The 14534-nt window shown below is 44.8% G+C and overlaps 1 long non-coding RNA gene across 4 annotated transcripts in view; it reads left to right on the top strand.

The window, feature by feature from the left end:
• LOC146190513 (uncharacterized) overlaps positions 1 to 14534 on the top strand; it is a 124421-nt gene that overhangs the window by 92438 nt on the left and 17449 nt on the right. For 2 of the 4 annotated variants that reach the window (XR_014706318.1, XR_014706323.1), the window contains 2 exons: positions 11892 to 12007; positions 12789 to 13003. The exons of 1 other annotated variant lie outside the window; for it this stretch is intronic. This is a non-coding gene — a long non-coding RNA (uncharacterized LOC146190513). Of the gene's footprint in view, positions 1 to 11891; positions 12008 to 12788; positions 13004 to 14534 lie in introns of those variants that run through there. One more of the 4 variants, XR_014706319.1, reaches the window with a different exon arrangement.

Raw genomic sequence — 14534 nt, 5'->3', positions numbered from 1 at the left:
ACCGAGGAATATGCACCCCGACTTTCACCAGCCAAGAAGACAAGCACGAGCGGAAGCTATAAAAAGGCACTACGGCGGGCGCGAGGGCGTGTTCTATGTCGATGCTGCGGGTCCTGAACAGGGAATGGCGGCCGTTGCGGTAGTACACCAAGATAAAACAGTGGATGGACTAATATTACACAGCCATGACACACTGGCCGCGGAGGAAGTGGCAATTGCCCTAGCTGCGACACACACTACCTCAGAATACATTCTTACAGATTCACAGACAGCATATCGCAATTACCTCAGGGGCAGGATTGCACCGCTAGCAGCTAAAATCCTGCAAGATAGTTACACCCGTGGCTACCAACCCATGGATAAACACTTAGTATGGGTACCAGGTCACCAGGGCATCCCAGGGAACGAGAGCGCACACGCCTCAGCCCGAGCATTTCTCCCCCGGGCACCCAATACGGATCTCGTGGAACCTCCTATCCCATTGCTAACTTACACCGAAATACTTCAGCACTTAAGATTATCTCGCCGGGTCTACCCTCCACCGGCAAAGACACTAGACAAAGGGGAGGAGATACACCTCTGCAAGCTACAGACCAACACTTTTAACAATCCACGCAGACTACACGCAATAGATCCAGAGTCATTTGACTCACAATGCAAATTCTGCGGGGAGAAGGCGGACCTATACCATATGGTGTGGGCATGCCAGCGAAATCAGACTGTCACTATTAATAACCAGCCAACGCAGGAGGGGTGGGAGGCAGCTCTGACCAGCTCGGACGCAAGGGTTCAAAAAGAACTCATCGGAAGAGCGCGGACAGCAGCCTACGCCAATGGGGTTCCGGACTGAGGACTCCAACCGCCGCTACAACCTCCTAATCATTTTCATTAAAATATTTTTACCACCACCAACTGCACTAACGTCTCCAAGACATATGGGTCTGCTTATGTTTGCTGTGTGGTGCAGTGTTGGAGGAAGCGGCAAATTAAAGGGCGCATGGACTCCTGGATCGGACGCTGTTGTTGTTATTGCTGTAGAAAGAAGGAAACGAAAATGCACGGGACTGCTACTGGCTCTGTAGCTGAGCCACCTCCGCTGCCTCGTCCGGACAGAAGAAAAAATAGAGAAGAAAGCAAAAGAAGAGGGAGAGAAAGACGCGCGCCGCAGCAACAGCCGTCGTCCACCACCGAAGTGGTGGCGGGTGCAATGACGACCTACAACAGATAAAAATTTGGTGGCAGGCTATCACTTTAATCCGACGTTTCGGCCGGACCGAAGTGGCGTCCGTGTGCTGTGCGATGTCAGCGCACTTTAAAGATCTCCAGGTGGTCGAAATTACTCCGTAGCCCTCCACTACGGCTACCCTTTCTCTCTTTTCACTTTCACTCCCACCTTCCTCCCTTCCCTTACGGCGCGGTTCAGGTGTCCACAGAGCAAATGTGACCTGATACTGCGCCTTTCCCTTCCTGTGAACCAATTATTATTATTAGCACCCGCCGCAAGCGGCAGTGACCTACCTGTCCCAGCCTCATCAGGGCCAGGAGCCTGGATCGGACGCTCGGTGGGGTCAGCTTCTTATATGCATAAATCGCCTTGTGACGTCATGACCTGTCGTGACGGTACATCGCGCGCCCCTTGTCGAACACAACCAGCATTTCATTGAACGCATTAAAGTTCACCGTCGAGAAATAGTTCGTCTACAGGAAAGAAAAGGCGCAGTATCTGTCACTCGTGGAATCTCGCTATCATTCTCACTGTAGACAAGGGGTATGCGCAAGGCTCTGGAATATGCAGTTTTGGCCCAAACAAACAGGCCGGTAGTCATAGCACTTCAAGAGACGAATACAGAAGTAAAGCTTGCAGGGTATACAGCATACAATGAGAAAGTGTCGGCTGAGTGCCGGCCGATCACAGCTACACTTGTACACCGTAATCTAACTGCAAACCAATTAGATTTGGAAATACCGGAGGTCTCTCATACATTTATACAAATCCTGCCGAACAAACGAACAGAATCTCCCCTTTACATTCTAAACGTATATAGTCCACCTAAAGACAACAGCACGAAAATAGCCACACTCTTCCGTAAGGCGCATGTAGCCGCTCATAATGGAATGTTGCTGACTGTTGGAGACTTTAACGCCTTTAACGAAGATTGGAGCCATTAGTGACCCTAAGAGAATTTTAGCATGACGACGCCACAACCCACCTGGCTGATTTGTTGTATTAATGAATGCTCATTGTGCCCTGTAAGTGGTTTTGTGTATTGTGCCGAAGTCAGGCAATAAAGAAAAGAAAAACAACAACAAAAAGAAAAAAGAAAATCAGTGGCGTGGCGCCGTGGTAAAGCGCTGGGCTGGGGATCCAAGGGATGGAGGTTCGATTGCCCGGTGGGAGTCAAGGTTTATTAATATAATTCTGAAATATCAGAGCCGCCGCAGAAGAGTGACACTTTTGCTGACGATAGCGAGTAGCCATTAAAGGCTTTCGCCTTTATAATCAGGCTCCGACAGCGTTCGGGTTCGAAGAGTATTTTTTTTTTCCTTGAGTTGCTCGCACTGAGGCGCCTAGTGCCAACCTCATCTTCTTTGTCCAGCGCCGTGCCGTGGCTTGCGATAAGAGTGCGGCGCGAGGGGAACCACATTTTTTTTTTTATTTTCACACAAGCTTGCCATAAGTCATATTATAAAAACCCATGTAAATTATTTTCCGTAAGGAACCGGAGCAGGCTCCCACTCTTATCGTTGTCGGTGAGCCATTTAGAGAAGTCCTCTTCCCTTGTGTTTAATCCTAGTTCCGCATGATCTGTGTCCTTGATGCTCTTGTCCCTGCACAAGTCCACAGCAGGTGGCGAACATCCACTTCTGCAGCTGGTGCGGGACACTTCGGGCATGTGGTGGGTCCTATGTCTCCATTCTACGATTATAGGCTTAATAAGGTGTAGTTTATTATACCTTATTGTCCCACGAAGTATGTTGTTTTGTTCATAGTTTACTCTGTATGATCTTCATGCAATCTTTGCGAGGTCTGTCGATTTGTTTTACTGTACTGTTACGGGCCCGTGCAGCAAATTCATCGGCTTTCTCATTCCCTCTAATACCTACATGGCTAGGAACCAGGCAAAATTTTATTACCTGTCCTTTCTTGTAAGCTTCTACTGCGTGTTTATAATGCCTCCAATTAAGGGCTCCGCTGCATTTTTGATGTGCAGCGCTGCGATGACACTTAAAGAGTCAGAATATATAACACTGCGTTTAATATTTTCTTTCACTACTGCTACTACGGCTACTGCCGTAGCTCAGTAATCTGATGCTCAGTAATACTGCTCAGTAATCGCTGATATAGACGCTAATGTGGCTATGGTGTTATTTGATGAAAAATGAAGAACCTATGAAAAACAGCGCATAAAATGTATACTTAGTGAGAAATAGGATGGAAACCTTTCAGTCTTTATTAAATTTCCACATTAAGTTTTATGAAACATGCGTCCGTTTAAACCATCCACTGAGTATGAGTGAGTTCATATCAGAAGACCCCTACCTCTCTTTTCTCCTCAATGTTTTGTTTTTCCGCACAATCATTAAGCACACTAGACAAATACATCACAATGTCATGACAAATCTCCTTTTAATCATTTCGGTGATTGCGTCGAAACTTTTTATCTGGCTCGCGACAGACTGCTATGCTCCAGATAAGGCCATAAACATATTTTTGGATAATCACCCGAGTAGAGGTCGGCAAAGTTTCTACGTTGGAAAAGTGCAATCCTTAATACTTGAGGCCCGTACGACGCTTAAAAAAACGTATTTACCTTCTCGTAAGTTTCCGCTAGTTGGCGAGTTCTAATACTTGTATTGTCAAAATTATTCCGCACCCGCTATTACTTAAACTCGTCCTGCTTTGCTTAGCGACTGATGAGGGATTGACGCAGTAGCCTAGCTTGAAACTGAGGATACTGTGTTGTTCTTTCTTCCTGTTCTCAATAAATGTTTCATTCTTACGTTTCAAATCTAACAATGATTTGTAATAAAGTCTCCAGAAATCACTCGTAACGGTTATTTAGTTTTAGCCCTTAACCTTTGTTACCAAGCATGTCATATAGTACATCATGGTATCCTAAAAACTGCGGAAATGCTTCCTTATTTAGCAATATCAGGCTGGTATCACGCTTTTGAGTCTCCATCTTAGCCTGGAGCCCGAATACTTGTTTCGCACGCAAACGTCTATAAGCGCCCGAATTCACAGGAGGCAGTTCACAGAGAAGTGCTTCCGGTAGTTTGAAGTTCATGCCAGTAAGAATGTGAACGTTTCACAGAGATGACTAGAGGTGGTGAACAATAGACAGCGATTTAAAGTTTCCTGTTCGCATATATAGAGAGCGGAAAAGACATTGTCTCACAGATGACATTTCAGTTCAGTTCAGTCGTTCAGTCGTGTCCGACTCTTCGTGACCCTATGGACCATGTCACGCCACGCTTTCCGGTCTCTCACTATCGTCCTAATATCACATAACTTCATCTGCAGTGCCTCGAGGATGCCATCTAACCATCGCGTTCGCTGCCTACCCCTTCTCCGGCGACCCTCAACCTTTCCCAACATCAAATCTTTCTCCAGCGACTCCTCTCTTCTCATCATATGACCAAAGTAGCTGAGATTTAACTACATTTATTTATGGGGATTCTGTTTATGCGCCGAACGTCTTTAGTGGCGCGTTATAAGTGCAAATTGACGAAGCCCAAATCGATTCAAAATATCATATTCTAGACTAGCCCGTAATGCACATAGTGTTATATAGGTTATCCCTGAATGCATATCGAGCCTTGGCTATATTACTTCCGCTATTGCTTCTGAGTAAGATATATAACGTAGTTGATTAATATAAAGATCTGATATGTCAGACGTTTTTGTTGTACTAAACGCAGACAATAACAAAGGTACGTTACTCGAATTGTTTACGCGATCATTTATTGCGCGTCTTTCAAAACTTCTTCCGAGGGCCTTGTGTTATAACTGAAAATACAGAATTACAGCAGGGGAAATATTTTCTGGTTGCCATTCCATGCTGCAGGGAACCTCTACTGAAGTCAGTAAATAAAGACGATGTTTCCAGGTTATTATGACAAGCTAACAATTGGATCAGAAGGGGAAAAAAAAACAAACAAATTCAAGGCTGCGGAAGCCATGACAATAGGTTATTTTTAAATTTTCGTCATATCTGTTCATGTAAAAAGTGAATGCATCTCATTCCGTCTCGTGAAAAAAAGAAACTTGTGAGGATTCCACGAAACGATATACATCTATTTATTTTTTAAGGCTGGGATTTCACCTCTTTCCGTAATATACTACAGCCGAGCGAACGTCTGTGGAATCTTCGACTAGTTCTTGTTGCAAAACATTCAAGAGAATCTCTTGCCCATGTGAGCCGATGCAGCTAAGTAAACACTGATAGGTACGGGCCTGAAGCCTGCAACTTTCATGAACAGAGCAATGAGCTGATACAAAAAGCACACCAGGAATCCACTGCCCCACCAGCGAAAGTACAAACTTGTATTCGAGGTTCACAACCGGAGTGTCATGAAATCAAAATCAGCCAGTTTTCTTTGCGTTGTCTATTTCATACTCAAGTCATGTGCCGCTAGTCTGTTCTTCAGAGAACATCCTGTATAAAAACAAAAGCAACGCTTGCGGAAGCTGTAGCAAAAAAAAAAAAAAAAAAAAAACGGCCTGCATTTTTTTTTTTTGTTTTCGTTTCGGCACGCTTTTAGTCCACTGGTGTAAGGCATCGAGCTAACTTGTCTTGTTCAATTTGGTAGGCAAGAGCAATTTAGGGAATCTTGAGGAGCACCGCTGAGAGGAACCGAATACTTTGCTCTATGAAAGGAGACACTAGAAGATGCCAGAAAAAAAGGACTGTGACGTGCCCAACAAAGGTGCTCTATGCGGAAGCGCGCTACAAGAGCCACTCAGTAAAAGGGCACGAGCAGCAGCACCAATAGAAAAGAGAAGTTCTAGAGGAGGCAGAAAAAAATACGGCGGAGAGGACATAGATGAAAGTACAAAAAAAAAAAAAATCTTCGCCATTAAAAAAAAAAAAAAATTGTGGACAATCTGAAGACGTGAACAATGCCGCCTTTTGAGGCAGCAGAGTACGGCGCTCCGAGGAGAACGAAATTAGTCGTTACGCTTAGGTGCGCAGCTTTGGCGAGTTAGGGGAACGTCACGTTTTTCGAAAGAGCGTAGAAGGCCCACACGATCTATAAAGAAAATGAAATGTTGGTCTCCCTCTCTTTCTTCTACTACTTTTGCTGCTTGGTTTAGTCGACCACCTTGTCTACTTCCCCTTAGGCGCGTTTCTCGGAGCGGTCGTACGGCTTCCTTCTTCCCAAGAACACCAAGCGCACTCGTGAAGCTTTCGCCGTCGCTCAGATTGAAGTGCCCTGAGCGAAACGACGGCATTTTGGGAGGCGCGACAGACTGTACAGTTAATTGCCCAGAAAACTCTGGTCCAGGTCAGGAAGCTTGCTGGCGAGACTCCTGGAGAGAATGCCGCGGAAAACGAAGTTGCGCCTGCTGCGACCCATTATGTACGCCAGCCTTTCACGCCCCATTGGTGATCGTGATTTATCGAGCGTTTATTTCCTGCTTCTAGTCCTGATCTAAATGTCTTGTGCCTTGAATGAAGTTACATCAGTGCACTTGTAAGCATTATTATTTATTTACTGCCATGACCATCACTGACCTCCAGCGCTGTTTTCAGGAAATAAATGGCTTCATAACTGAAAATGTGTTTTACACGCTCTCCTTCTTATCTGATAACAGTGAAGCAAACGCAACTATGAAGTGACAGTTTGCAAATTTTGTAGAGCACTGTAGCTGTTATGTTGGAAACAACACCCTGGCCAGTCTATATCGGAGTCATTTGGTCATCTGGCAGGTAGATGTGGAGACACTGTTGTCGATGAACGTGATGTGTACCGACTATAGCCCAGGGCATCTGCAGGTAACCGATGACACAGATAACAGGATGACACAAGTGATACGGGTCGACTGCTTCTTTCTTTTTTTACTGGTGTCGAGGAAATGCGGAAGCGTACGCCTTTTAGAAACCATTCAAGTAGTACTGACAGTACTGAAGAACCCAACAATGTCTTTTGTAATGTACAGGAGCTTGTATTATTGCTTTTTCCTATATACGAGTCTCTCGCTGCTCCGACCTCTCCTGACAAGACGAAATGGGAGTTTTTTCTCTCTCTACTTTTCCGCTGTAAACCTCACTAGGGGGATGAAACCAATAATTAACTACACCAGGAGAACACATTTTGCTACGGGTTATCCGCAAGCGAAGCACTTAGTCTAGATGGGAAATGTGCTCACCAGCGCTTCGTGTCGCATTCCGGTTTTAGTATTCGTAGGGAACCACGTGTGAGGACTGACAGAAGTTGATGTATGCAACGGCATGTAAATCACAACGCGAAAGACCGAACGTTTTGCACGAATGACGCTCAGCTTTGGCAATGGTGCACAGGTAGAAGGGAGAGGCCAACGAACCGAATGTGTTCGCGCCACCTTGTTTTGAAAACCTAATCGCAGCGGCATGGTTTGTTATTGTTGTGAGACTCATCCGCAGACATGCTGATTTTTCTTTAGCGAGACACCGCTAACAAACTAAAAAGCCGCACTTCGCTTCAATCATTCCTTCCCTCCGCGATTTTACCTGTCTGTCTTAGGCTAGTTCGTTATCTAATCTAATGCAGTTATCTACTAGTATTATGTGGCGCGTTTGAAAATGCTACCCTCTCTTGCAGTTGAGGGCCCTTTATAAAGGGGGGTTGGTTGCTCCTGGCTTTCCGGGCCTCGACACATAGGTGCCTTCACCCATTGTGGCGAAGCCGCCTTTGCAGCGGTGTATTTTATCTGTTGTGCATGCCGTAATTACACATGCCACCGCTTGGGTGGCGGACGACAGCTCTTGCGCGTCTTTCTCTTTTTTTCTTCTCCTCTCATCCGTTTATTCTCCGCTGTCCGCACGAGGCAGGGGTTGATTGGTTTGTGGGGTTTAACGTCAAAAAGCGACTCAGGCTTTGAGAGAAGCCGTAGCGGAGGACTCCGGAAATTTCAACCACCTGGGGTTCTTTAACGTGCACTGACATCGCACAGCACACGGGTGTCTTGCTTTTCGCCTCCATCGAAAAGCGGCCACCGAGGCTAGGATTCGATCCCGCGTCCTTAGGAACCGTAGTAAAGCGACGTAACCACTGTGCCGCTCCGGCGGGGCACGAGGCAGGGGTGCTGGGTCAGATAGAGCCAGTTGGCAGGCCCCTGCATGTTCTTTTCCTCCATAATACAGTCACAAAAACAACAACAAGGATCCTGTATAAATATTGTGAAATTAATGGAAGAGATATTTGCACACTTCGAAAATCGGCTTTCTATAAGACAAGCGCGATAAGTTTATTTTTCAGAGGTTGCATTTGTTCGACGAAAGTCTGGAAAAGAAACAGTTAGGAAGTTGGCACTGACGTCGGGATCTTATGGGTAGGGATAGAACATTTTTGTTTAGTTTAGGGGGTTTATCATCCCAAAGCGACGCAGGCTATGAGAGGCACTGTAGTGAAGGGCACCAGAACCGGAAATTTCGACCACCTATGGTTCTTTTCGTGCACTGACATCGCACAGCACATGGGCGGGCTCCTTGCTTTTCGCCTGTATCAAAAATTTTTGAGTGTCATGTTCCGTTGACCTGGTAACTCAATTATGCTGAAATATAATATTTAAATTCAAGTTGCAGAGCTCTAGATAACGTCTGGTAAAATAGAAGCAGTAAAAATCAAATACGAGCCAGCCGGTTTCAGCTTGTTCCGATGAATGGAGCATTGTACGCGACCGCAAACTATTATAGAAAAGGCGAGAAGAACTATAGAAATATTAATACTTCACGAAGCATAGCAAACTCTGGATACTTAAATATTGTTTTACGCTTCAAAAAGATGCTTCAGTGTCGCCGGCTAGTTAGCAGTTTGGCGTTACTTCATGAACGTAATGCTGTTTTCTGAAATGTTGGTCGCAAACACGACAAAGTGAACTGTCGTTTTCACATTATACCTAAAGCTCTTTCTTGGTATTTACAAACGATATCGGAGCTACATCAAGTTCAGTTGCGTGCGCCTGGAAATGTCTCATTGATAAGCCACTATGAAAAAGCCTCAATAATTAGCCGCTGTTTCTATGATGACGTATGATCCACATGGTAACCCAATAGATCGCTAGTATAAAAACATGAACAAAAAAACGCATACCCTGGTTTTCAAAACGCAGGAATGCCTTTCAGCTCCCTTCCTTCCCGCAGAAAAATGCATCACGTGATCTCACTTGTGCCTCAATGCCGATCTACGTTAGCGCCTTTAGCTCCTGTGGTAGAGCTCGCGCGGAAGGTTGTATACATGCTACTATGTGTTACTAATTTCATATACTAATTATATGCACTTAATAGACGATAAGCGAAATGCGAAGCACTGTCTCTTTGCGCTCCGAGAACTATAGCCTGCCATGCTGGTTCGGTCTAGAATACGAAGCCGCTGCCGTGCTGAGTAAACAGCGCTGCGCTTCCTGTAAAAAATGCAGTCGGGCTGCAATGTTGCGTTGCGCTATGCGCTCTGTGAGAATGTTACGATGCGCGTGGGAACTAGGCAGACATCAAACTTACGTTTACGTTTTGCTGAGCGCGAACGTTCAATTCCACCAGAGGCAGTACTATAGCTATCACGTCTAAACGCGAAGACTAGGTCACAGCGTTTACTTCGTGCACTGATTTTCCACAGCCATTCGCAGGCCGTTCGAGCTAAAATGACGATACAGGTGAAGTTATTTGTTATCTTGAAAGAAATGAGGAGCCAATTTGCATGTTTCGAGACTCTCCTGTAGAGCATATCTGTTCGATCGCAACTTACTGAAAGAAAAAGTGCTTTTTTTTGGAGCTGATGCTAGCCAGTGCTCCGCAAACTGGCAGTCCGACCGCAAAGAAGAGTTTTCATTAATTTACAGGCCAATCGGGTCCATACGCTCTCAATCCGTTCTAGCTACAAATATGGTCAAGCAGTGATCTACTACAGTTTACTCAAATCACCGTGCGCCAATTTGTGCTTAGTTCTCTACGTTTTCAGTGCAAATTAATTAATGTCTGGCGTTCCATTCTTCAGGTTTCCTGCAATCGCTATTCGCCCGGTGTAAGTTAGCTTAAAATGGTCAATTAGCTCTTTTAACGTGGTGGATAAACGCTTTTGAAGTACGCAAGTGTGCTGGCAACCTTTCAAGCCGTCCAGTTTTACTATTTTTGCGTCAAGCGGCGACAGCGTGTTCCGAAAAAAGTTATTCCCTCTTTCCTCAACTCTAGTAGTCAGTGAATTAAATGTACGAAGTCATAAATCATTCGGAATTTACACCTGCACACGCGGCCGTTAGTCCGGCCGCACAGCAGCTGTCAGGTACGCTTTTCATGGCAGTAGGAAAGGTTGCTACAATATAAAAACTAGGAAATCAACTAAATAACTGCGGTGTTACTTGCAATATTGTAAATAAAACAGACCTGAACATCGAAGCTAAGCAGCTCAAATTATCCTGGTAAACGTGCCGGGTTCCGTAACTTTGACACTGCAAATCCTATGTACACTACACGTTTATATTTCAGGAGACACTCGCACTACGCAGCTGACCGAGGGTCGCGAACGATTATTCTGCAGAGCACGATGCTATAATAGCTAGCACGGAAGAAAACATGCAGTGCCACAAAAGTTTATCCGGCCAAGACATGTGCGCATGCCGCGCTTAGCCGCTCCCTACTTTAACAGGCGGATGTTGGTCCACGTGAGAATAAAGTAATGACAATGCGCGAAGCTTAACCCAGTGCCTAAATGCCACATTGAAACGAGATCGGGACAGACTCTTTACGCATTCTCCAGTGTCGATTCCTGCCATCGTCAGTACGAAATTTCATGAGAAGCAGAAGAAGCGGAAGAAAGCAGCCGAACGAGAACGGGCTTGCATTCAGCAAAAGATGAGCAGTCCAACAGTGCAGCGGATGACTCGTAGCTCTTAAATTATAATTGCGGTATTCATGAGAGCTTCCCCGGCATCAAGAAGCACGCACAACCTGCGGCTATGCCGACGACGCAACGCGTGGCCAAACCAAGATGGCGACAGGAAGCTTCTGCGGCGGTGTTGCCAGACCACAAAACAGTTTCACAAATTTTGGGTTGTGCGCGCAACTAATTATATTATTTGTTAGAGTCTATATTAGTGTTTGTGATACAAATTCTGTCACTTTTGTGCGCTAGTTGCTGTCTGTGAAAGCAGAAATTGTGTGCCACCAGTAGCAGAGCGTCGATTCGAACCTGGATGCGTTGAGAGATAGGGGTTGTCTTCTAGTGGAGACGAAGATGGGGGGGAGGAGAGGCGGAGGATACAACGCGGATTGCTCGCCAGACAACAAAATGGACCGATTGTGCGGTCAACTGAAGCTATAGGTAGCCCCCATATCTTTCTATGCTAGTCTGTTACTCTATGTCGTCCCTTACCTTATAGAAGCATTGCCGATGCAAAGTCCACTATACCTGAATTTATGTGCGCTTTAAATCGCGGGAAAGGTCGCACAGGTCCAACACGTGGTCAATAACAGTTCCTTTTTGATGCCGGAGCGTTATATATAGCAGAAGCTATTTCTGGTAAGAATGTCTTCAATAACTCTAGTCACGCAGGTTGGTATTCCTGAATATTGTCTGTGCATCACCTGAGCTCAGATCATAATCTTTGTAAGACACATTAGTTTGTGCATATTACAACAGTATAGTTTACTAAAAAAAAATTGCGATGTTCTAAACGTGCCTCCTCTTTTCAGGCTTAACCAATATCTTGGCATATTCGCTCTCAAATATCAAATATTTGTGCTGCGCATCCCAGACAGCTGTCCCGGTTAGAGCTCAAAATAAAAGACCTGAAGGAAAGAGCAGTTTGGTAGGTCAAAATAACAAAACACACAAATTTTGCTTCACAATGTATATTAAATTTTGTGCATTATAGAACGTGGAATGGTTGACCAATGCATTCATCTTGCGTTATGATAACGTATATTTTCAAAAATTGAGCAAAGAAGTACAGGATGGTCTGTTTGTTTCACAGAGCGTATCACGTTTCAACTCAGATATTGTAAGAGCATCCCAAAGCAATTTCTCATCGCAAGAACTTGAAGCGGGCAAGGGTGTCGCAAGGCCCAACGCTCGTAGGAATTTACTGCAATGTTATTGCTATAGGGTTGGTTGAAAGTTTTCGTGCACCAGAAGAAAAGCACAGACGCTGGTTGGTGTGCAGGCTATAAATAGCGAAAAAAAAAAAAATGGCTCAACTGCGACTTTACATGAACTAACACTAATAGCAAGCGGCTTTGGTTATCGTATAATTGTAATAAATATAAAAAATGCAGACAACGTGCTGCGTTTTCTACAAGAGAGTGACTCTTGATTTGAACGCATCGTCAAAAACTAATAACGTTCCTTTTCAATAGATGCTAGTCAAGTCGCAGATTAAGGTTTTCAACGGTAGTTCGCGACTAAACGAAACATCTCAGAGAAAGAAACACGAATCATACCTAAACACTCACGTAAGATTACATTTCAAAGATCATGTGCATGGACTCAGAAAAGAACGACGAAATAATGCTACGCGTGGTTGCATTGCCCAAAATGCAACCTGGTTATATCGGTGTGCAGTTCAAAATATATGTTGTCTCTTCTTCCAGCGAACCGAAGGCAGCATCGTTCTGTATAGCAGTCAGTGTTTGGGCTTTGTCCACATTAGGACCGAAGAAACATATTCCAGGATGCCATTAAATCTTCCGCCAAAAGAATGTGTGGCTTAAGTCTTTCTGGAACTAAGAAAATTCGCCGCAACACTGCGTCTGTGAACGACGTTACTTTTTAAGAACTTTTTGTCCTCTGTGGTTAAGTAAATATTCTTTCCTCTCTTTACAATCTCTTCATTTTTTGATTGCCTGTCCGGTTAGCCACTTCGCGTATTGTTTTCTCGAAACCTCGAAAAGAGCCGATAAAACAATATTGTTTACAGAATTTTGAGACTAGTCCCTTCATGTCTATGTTAATAGTGCCTTTTGCAACATCCTCAAAGTCCACAAAATGATCGACTGCTAAGCCCTCCGCTGGTTCTAAAATTCTGCGAGGAAGAATTTGAGGCCTGTAGCAAATGCGCTCACCACGTTTCTGTTTAACGTGTCTTACTATGATAAACATGGAGAAAACATTATTTATTTTCACTTTATCGCCGCCTAACGCCGTCATATGATGTGCAACAATGGTGAATAGAAACGAACTAATGACTAATTAAATAATATCATTTGATGCTTGTGTATGCACTGCTGCCGACTGCCATTGGGTTTAAAAATAAGTAGGTCTAACAACTGCAGGCTATGTAGATTCCCAATCAGTGCTCGGACATAAACATTTGACCAACGCGTACAACTTTCAGAGCATCAAGGATGGTTTCGTGACTGACGTCGTAGTTGACAGAGGGCTCTTTCACAGAAAAGAGAAGCAGCAGGAATGTTCTTCAGACATGTTTCTTGCTGATCGATGGAGGCAAGATCAATATGCATGAGAGGAGCAACGCCATCTAAAGATCTATGCACGTTATTAATGCGATATCGTAACAAGCTTCAGCAAGGAAAAGGAAAAGATTCCGACGTGGTTAGTCGTAAAAGGGCCGGCGTGGTTATCGTAATTAAATCCTCTCATTGCTCGAGACAGTGATGATATCACAGCGTAACGCGACATGGCCGAAAGCTGATTGGGGGTGACGTGAAAGTGTGTTCCTGGGCGAGTTGTTGATTTAACGGTGTAAAAGAAAATAGCTTACAAAGACAAGACACGCAACACACACGAGCGCTGACTAACAACGGCTCGTATTTGAAGGTATTGAAGGTTTGCTGGCATGTCGCACGCAAAGAACTCAGTGCAAGCAAACTTTCAATATCTTTGTCTCGCCATGAGCTGGCCTATATTAATCTTGATTGGCGAGGTTGGTAGTTACTTTTTTTAGGGGTGTGTGGGGGGTGGGGTGGGGGGGGAGGGGATGGGGGTTTAGTGTTGGGGTTATTGGCTCCCCGTTTCTGTTTTCTGCGCACTTGTGTATTTATACGCTCAGGGATTAATACAGTCAGTTGCTGGTCAGCGCTCCTCTGTGCCTATTCTTTAAGTGCCTTGTCTTTCCGATGTAAAATCAATAGCGGGATAACATTACAAGCTCCGTCACATAAAATCCCTGCATGATTAGTAACAAAGCTCACTCATTCCTCGAGACAGTGATCACGTCACAGATTTATGTGACATGGCCTGGAGCTGATTGATTAACGGGGTGTGTGGTCTTGATACCACATGACATGGCCCACTGTGAAGGGGTGCAGATGACATGGCATGGCAAATGCATGGCGAGATAGGCGGTTGTTGGCTGCTTCGCTAGATTGTGTTCGGAC

Source organism: Amblyomma maculatum, chromosome 4, assembly GCF_055883805.1.
Source record: "Amblyomma maculatum isolate TAMU_Amacu chromosome 4, ASM5588380v1, whole genome shotgun sequence".
NCBI lineage: Eukaryota > Metazoa > Arthropoda > Arachnida > Ixodida > Ixodidae > Amblyomma > Amblyomma maculatum.
The sequence above is the reverse complement of the archived record's forward strand: the minus strand, read 5'-3'. Positions and strand labels throughout refer to the sequence as shown.